Below are 8,217 nucleotides of genomic sequence, written 5' to 3'. Positions count from 1 at the left end.
CTTTTTAAATTTTTTATGAAAAAAATTAATCACTCTATTTTGTTTGAAGTTTTTAAAAGTAATTTTTTTTAATTTTTAATTTGTAGTTTTTTTTAGTGAACGTTTTAAAACTTTCAGAAAATTATTTTTTACATTCACTTAATCTACGTACATACACTTAAGTACAAAATTTGTGACAATATTTATAAAAAAATTACTAAATACAAAAAAATCAAAATTAAAAATCATATTTATTGATTTTTTTTTAAAGCTTTCACAATTTAAATTAAGTAGATTTAAAAAGTAAAATAATTTGATTAAAATGTTAAAAAGGTTTACTGAAAACAAGAACAATATGAATTTAAAATTCAAATCCAAACAATGTAATGTGTTTGGGAATAATTTTTTAATTGAATAAACAGTTAGAAAAATATTGCATTCATACAATTTCTTCTCTACAAATCCTCTCTAATAATGTGACAATAAATAAACAAATAAATAAATGACACATACTCCTACACTCATCTCTTCTCACAAATCCTTTCAGTTAATATTATAACGTCATTTAAAAAGTTTGTGAGGAAATATTTTATGTGTATGTAACACTGTTGAAATAGTTATAAGAAAAAAAAATTAATTGCTTATATGATGTTTAATTTTACTAATGAAATGAAATTTGTGTTAGATTTTTTTTTAAAGTAAATTTTGACTCCTTATTTTTTATCTTATTTTTTTATTTTTAAAAACATGTTGCCAAACTCATTAAACGAATGTGCACACAATAATGACGACACAAGCAGCTGGGTGACCCACTTTTCACGTAGCCAATAGGGATTTGACGGCTGCGGATCACCGGTCTCCGTAGTCCATTCGGATAATTATTGAGTAATTTTAAAATATAAATATATATATATATATATATATATTTTATTATATTGTAATTGATAAAAAAAAAAAAAAAAAAGTAGATAGGTGATATCATATTAAATTATTAAAAAATATAAAGAGATATAATAAATAATAATAATTAATTAAAAATACCAACACGTAATATACTAAAAATATGGAATAATTTCCCAATGTATTCCAATCCTCTGTACCACTATGCTTCCACGTGTATATTTTGCTTAAACCTATCTCACCCGAAAAATGCTAGGGCCCCAGACTTTTACCAAATTTTTAGGGGAGATTTATTTGTAAATTTCATTTATGCCAAGTTTGGAAAAGACTAAATAAGTGTACTTTTTGACTTTTTATGAAATATGAGTTGGATTTGGGTTGGGTTTGGAGTGATGTGTTAGAGAGGTGATGTGACTTAAATAAGATGATGTGACTTAAATAGGATAGTAACTTTTTGACTTTTTGAATTTTTTGGAGGATGCCAAACTTGACCTTAGTCGACTTAAGCTTCGTTTCATATTCGATTTTTGACTAAAACGTATAAAAATATAAAATTGATTATATAAATTAATAAGATAAAATATCAAATTTAAATCATAATTATTATATTTTTTTTCTCACAAAAGTTAAAAAAGTCAAACTGAACGAGGCCAAAAAAATTAGACTAAAAAAATCCTCACACAAAAAAGTCAATTAAAAAGCTAATGTCAAACAAAGATTTATAATCTAATAAGTTTATAAAAGTTTTTAATGTTCTATTAAATTTCATATATGTAGATTTATATTTTAATAAGTTTTTTTTATATGTATATTAGAACTAACGTAATATCCGTACTATGCACAATTTTAAATAAATAATTAAAAATTAATTTTAAAATTAAATAGTAAAAAAATAAAATTAATTAAATTTTAACTATTTTTATTTCAATTTCGCTTATATATATATATATATATATTTTTACCATTAATGCTGCGTTTCAAGTTCTAAATAACAATAACATTAATCATAATGTAATTAGTAAAAATTAAACATAAATTATGATAAATTATAAAATTGTATTTTTTTATTTTTATTTTAAAGAACAAAAACTGCGCCTATGATAAAATATAAATACATTATTATTTTCTAAGGTTTGCATAATTTTAATTTGTCATATAATAGATGATATCATAAATTATGTGAAACTCAATAATAATTATAATAATAATTATTATTATTTACTAATTAGATTTTTTTTTAGTATGCATATAATAATAATAATAATAACAACAACAATTTTTTTGTGAAACTCAATCTAACAAAATTTGTTTAAATCAAAAAATTGAATAACAAAATAAAAATGACAAATAATGAATTACCGATGACCCTTATCTTCTTATCTTTCCTAAAATCAGCATTTACTACTAAGTATAACTTTTTAATTTTCTCACAATCTTTAGTTTTGGCATCTCAAATTGGGTCCTTTTCTTACTCTTTTCTCTCACTCACAGCATAACAAATTTTCATAGCACGGGTGTAATTTTTTAAAATTATTTTATAAACCATAATACTCATGCTATGCACGGGTTTAAGTAAATAATTAAAAATTAATTTTGAAATTAAATAATAACATAAATTTTATTTTTAAGAAATAAATAAACTATGGTAGAATGCAGTTTTAAAAAGTGCAATAAAATTATAAAAAATATTTTTACAATGAAATATAAATGTATTTTATCTTATAAATTTTGAAATTTAGTTTATTTTATGTCAAAGATGGTCCAATCATATTATAAATTATATTTGTCAATTTATTAACTATCCATTGTCTATTTTGAAATTTAGTTTATTTTATGTCAAAGATGGCCCAATCATATTATAAATTATATTTGTCAATTTATTAACTACCCATTGTCTATTTTGTAAAAGTTTTAAAATGTCTACTTAGGCATAAAATTATAATTTCTCTTATGTTATAATTCGCGAATACCAAAAAAAAAAAAAAAAAAAAAAGAGTTAGCTTGACGATTTATAATTGTGCTAGACAGTAAAAGTGATATAATCTAACTAACTCAAAATTTATCCCCATTTGGCCATGACCTAATCATTAAAGAATTGCCTTAATCCATACCTAAACATGAACCACTTAACTCATTTATTTATTAAATTAGTGAATAACTATATATTAGTATTTTTTATAATAAAATAATAAATATATACATATTTATGTATAGTTATTTAAAAAATTAAAACTTTGACAAAATTTTATATTTATATTTAAAATTATTGAGGATTTATAATTATGCTAGATACTAAAAGTGATATGATCTAATTGATTCAACATTTATCTCAACTTGACCATGACCTAATTATTAGAAAATTGTCTTAGTCTATCCCTAAGTATGAATCTCTTAACTCATTTATTTATTAAATTGGTGAATAAATATATGTTAGTATTTTTTATAATAAAATATATAAGAGTTGACTTTAGGATTTATGGTTGTAATAGACATTAAAAGTGACATAATCTAATTAACTCAACATTTATCTCAACTTGGCCATGACTTAATCATTAGATTATTGTCTTAATCTATGCCTAAGCGTGAACCGCTTAACTCATTTCTTTATTAAATTGGTGAATAAATACATGTTGGTGTTTTTTATAATAAAATAATAAATATGTACATGTTTATGCATAATTATTAAAAAAAATTAAAACTTTGATAAAATTTTATATTTATATTTAAAATTATTGAAGATTTATAGTTGTGTTAGACACTAAAAGTGATATTATCTAATTGATTCAACATTTTATCTCAATTTGGCCACAATCTAATTATTATAGAATTGTCTTAGTCTATGCTTAAGCATAAACCACTTAACTCATTTATTTATTAAATTAGTGAATAAATATGAAAAATCTAAAAATTTCAGAGATATTGATTTGTGATTATGTTTCAATTTTAAACAATGAATAACAGTCTCAATCAAACAATGAAAGATAAATCGATACAATGATTTAACATGGAAAATTTGTGATAAAAAACCACGGTCCAAAACCACAAAATAATCCACTAAGAAAACAAAAAAGAATTACATAAGTATATCGTGAATTACCCAGTGAATCTATGCTCGAATTGAACCGATCCCAATGTGTCTCTTCCACCACTGTCGTCACCTCGGAATTGTCTTGCCCAACGTTGAATTCACTACGCTAATATCAAACTACGACAATGAGCCACTTTGGAATTCACCAAAATCTCAACCTAAGTTTCCTAAAATTCACCAAAGAACAACTCTCTGTGTTGTAAATGAAAAAATAATAACAACCCTTGATGTTCGACAATCTAAAGTTCATTGATCAAACGATCACCTTCTATACACCAAGAAAACTCATATAAAATAGCCTCCAATATAAAACACTTTCTTTTTTCTTCCTCTCTAAAAATCTAGACAACTCAAATTTAAAAACAACGAATAACGCACTTTATAAAAAACAGGATCGCATAGATCACTCAAGTGCACATTTCACCAGTCAAGTGGTATGAGTAAAAGGCAGTGCAAAACATATAAGCCAACCGCTTGAGCGCAACTTTCACTGCTCGAGCGATAATACTTTCTTCTCAGAAGTTCAGGCGCTCTGCAAAAGTAGTGGATGATCATTTTATCCATTTAAGCACACAAATGACTGCTCGAGCTGTCAAACAATTTCGATTGCATTTTTGCTTTTTACGTTAGGGGCACTACCCCTCAACCACGCCGTAGTGCAGCCCCAGACTTGCTATGGAACGCTACCCCCAAGACCCCACGAGCTAACTGAGCAACTCGATTCCCATACATTGTCAACGAAGTGGGAAACATGAAAGGCTCTCAAGATTACAAACTCATCTTCATAGGCACAATTCAAGTTGAATTCACATCTAAACACTCATATCTTCACTGAATAATAAGAGCGAATAAATCATAACTAAAAAGAATTTTGTCAAACGAGATTACTGTCACGACCCGAACCCGCCCTTGTAGGTTCAGCGACGTAACCGGCCAGTAATCCTCGGATTACTGAAGGCCTCTTAGCTTAATAACATATAGTCAGGGGCTGCGTAGGTAAATACATAAAGTATACATAGTCCATTGAGCTGTGCAGACATACATGAGACTGATGATTTTAAAACTTTTATAATCATACGAGTGACGTCATAGATACAGCATTTACACGTCACTAACAAGTACATACAAAAGGATCAGTCTTGAGCATTTACATTAACATAGCCATAAAACATGACATGATCTGGAACCTCCTCAGGAGGTGCGAAGGGTGGCTGACAACACAAAAGTACCCCATGCATCAACTTAAGCTTGATCACGAACCTTCTCACCTACATACATAATAAATAACTAGTGAGTGGCGGCCTAGTGAATAATAACAGAGTAAAGGGGTATATGAATGTTGTCTTAATATCATAGCTGAAATAAAACAATTTACACTCATATTCTTGTTCTGAGCATGTAGATAAAAGTCAGAGTTCATACTTAATCTTTCGTATATGTTTATCAGTACTAGTAGATCTCACACAGAGTGACTTAAATTTTACTTGTCAGTTCTGAGAGGGAGATTTATGATCTGGAATTGGGCCAGACGGATTTGGGCCGAACAAGGATTGGGCCGAGGTAGTACGGCCCTGTCTTGGAAGATCTTGTTCGGTTAATACAAGGCGTGGTTTGACCAAGCTACATAGCTTCTTGGTATCGAAGCCTGTCAAATGGGTTGTCCGGCGCCAGGAAAGACAAGGTTGGACCGAGCTACATGTGTTTGCTCGGCAGTAAGGCCCACAGCAAACAAGCATAGCTGTCCCGAGCTCGGCAATGCCGGGATATGCCCCGAGCTCGGTCGAAGCGGAGCGCGGCGCTCTGTCCAGCTATACAACACGGCCATCTACAGCTGAGATGATGCAGCCCGGCTGCCGAGCTCCCAGTAGAGTGGGCAGACAGTCAGGTTAGGTGATGTTCAACAAGATTTGTGCTGGCAATTGGGATAGTAGCACCATGTGTCGAGAGACGAATAGGAGTGGATTTGGCGCGCAGAAGGTATATAAGTAAGTCTGCGGCCCCCATGCTGAGACAGATGAACATTTGGTGAGATTTACACTAAACACTCAATCCTCTCTCTCTCTCTATCCCTGTGTGTGTCTAACTTGATCGTCGGAGGGGTATTCCGGCCACACACCGCCGGGTAGCTCACCGCCGTTGTGCTCGCAGGTCGATCGGGCAAGTAGGAGTTTGGAAGAAAGGAGTACGAGCTTGCCGGAATATTTGCTCCCCGTACAATTGGCACCGTCTGTGGGAAGTTGACAGACAAAACCTTGTTTTTCAGGTTCATCCGATCGCCGTCCATGGTGAATAACGAGGAGATTCCGCTGTCCGCCGTTGACAGAATTACCCCAAAGTCAGGCAGACGGAGAAAGGGACATCCCACCATCGTTCCTCCGATGGCGGCCCTGGAGATTTCTCTAGGAGGACATTCCAGAGACGCGCGGGATAAGCGCAGAAGAAGTTATGGTCATTCACGGAGTCCAGACAGTCATCGGCGGCGGAGAGACTTACATGCCAGACACCTGAAACACAAGTTAAAGGACCAGGACGCTATCATCCGACGTATGGCGGCAGAGATGGAGGAGCTGAAGCGGCATGTCAAAGGGAAGGGTGCAGCTGGAGAGGGAGACCACAGTGAGCGCACCCAACCCCGCCATTCAGGCAGTCAGAGTCAGCGGTACACTCCTTCCATTTCTATCACCAGAAGTTACAAGGTTGCAGATTTCGATGTGCACGAAGGGAAGTCTAGTGCACAAGGCAGCACCTATCAACCCTCACGTCCAGCGACGACGTCGAGGTATTCTTATTCCGCTCATTCTGAGGATTTTCGGGCAGTTTTGAAGAAACGGGCTCCCCGATGGGAGGCTCAAAGGGTGCCAGCGTTCCAGCGGCTATCCTATGGGGTTCACGCTAGCGAGGAGGTCGGAATGCCTCTACCCCGCCCAGTCGCGCCTCTCCTTGTGGATACAGACTTGGTGAGGCTGAGTGCCATCCCATTCTCCGTGGATATAGAGACCACGCCGCTTTCGGCAGGCTTCTACCAGCCAAAGTTCACGCTCTATGACGGTAAAACCGACCCGTATATGCATGTAAGTCATTTCCGACAGGTCATGACATAGGCGGAATGACGCTCTTATGTGCTTGATCTTCCCGTCAAGTTTGGGCGAGCTGGGTTTGAAATGGTTTGAGAGGTTGCCGGAGGGGAGCATTGAAAGGTGGCAGCAGTTGGCCGAAGCCTTTGTGACGCACTTCAAAACCAACACCAAAACACCGAAGGAAGTTGATCACCTCCTCAGTGTCAAGATGGAACCGAGCGACACATTGAAGGCATACAACTCTAGATATTGGGAGACCTTCAACGGGATTTTGGATTGCCTGGTCAACCTTGCAATCACACAATACAAGCGTGGTCTTCCAGTCAGACATAGACTGCGGGACTCGCTTACCATGCACCAGCCGACATTCATGGGCCAGCTAATGCAGCGCATCAATGAGCACATCCGAGTGGAAGATGATGCGTTGGCATCTACCGTGAAGGCAACTCCGGTAGCAACAGACAAGCGATCAGCTAGCAAAGTGCACGCCGTCGGGCAGGAGTCCGGCCGATCCAGCGACCGCGCTAAGGAATCGGACCGTGGCAATAATCGCAAAAATCGGGGTAGAGGACGTCAGAATGACCGGGATGACTACCCCCGGGATGACGTAGTCGATGCAAACAGAAGGTTGAGAGCCAGGACAAGTATCACCACGGTCTTTAAGATTCCAATCTATCGCATACTTAGTGAAATCCATGACGAGGAGTACGTCCGGTTTCCTGCTAAGTTAGGCGACGGGCAGAAGGGCTACAACCTAAGGTACCGTTGCACGTTTCACCGAGAGCGAGGCCACCGGATAGAAGACTGTTTGCCTTTGAGGCAACACTTGGAAGAGCTAGTCGTAGCCGGACACTTGGATCTTTACATTGATGGGGGCATGAAAGCCAATCAAGTTTCGGTTCACCCGCGGGGACCGGATGACTGAGATGCGCCTCTACAATGGGTGGTTAATGCCATCCACGGCATAGTGGAACCGGCGCGCGTATGCGAGCTCCGAGGTATGATCAAGAAGGCAGAACACATGAGGGAAGTTTTGTCGGTTCAGCCTGCGATCAAGAGGGGGAAGACCGAAGAGAAAGAAGTGATCAGTTTCTTTTCAAGAGACTTAGAGCGCATCCAGACGCCGCACAACGATGCCCTGATGGTTACACTCTGCGTCAAAGAATTTGAAGT

Source organism: Camellia sinensis, chromosome 14, assembly GCF_055761805.1.
Source record: "Camellia sinensis isolate YWXY chromosome 14, ASM5576180v1, whole genome shotgun sequence".
NCBI classification, from domain to species: domain Eukaryota; kingdom Viridiplantae; phylum Streptophyta; class Magnoliopsida; order Ericales; family Theaceae; genus Camellia; species Camellia sinensis.
Note: the sequence above shows the minus strand (reverse complement) of the source record.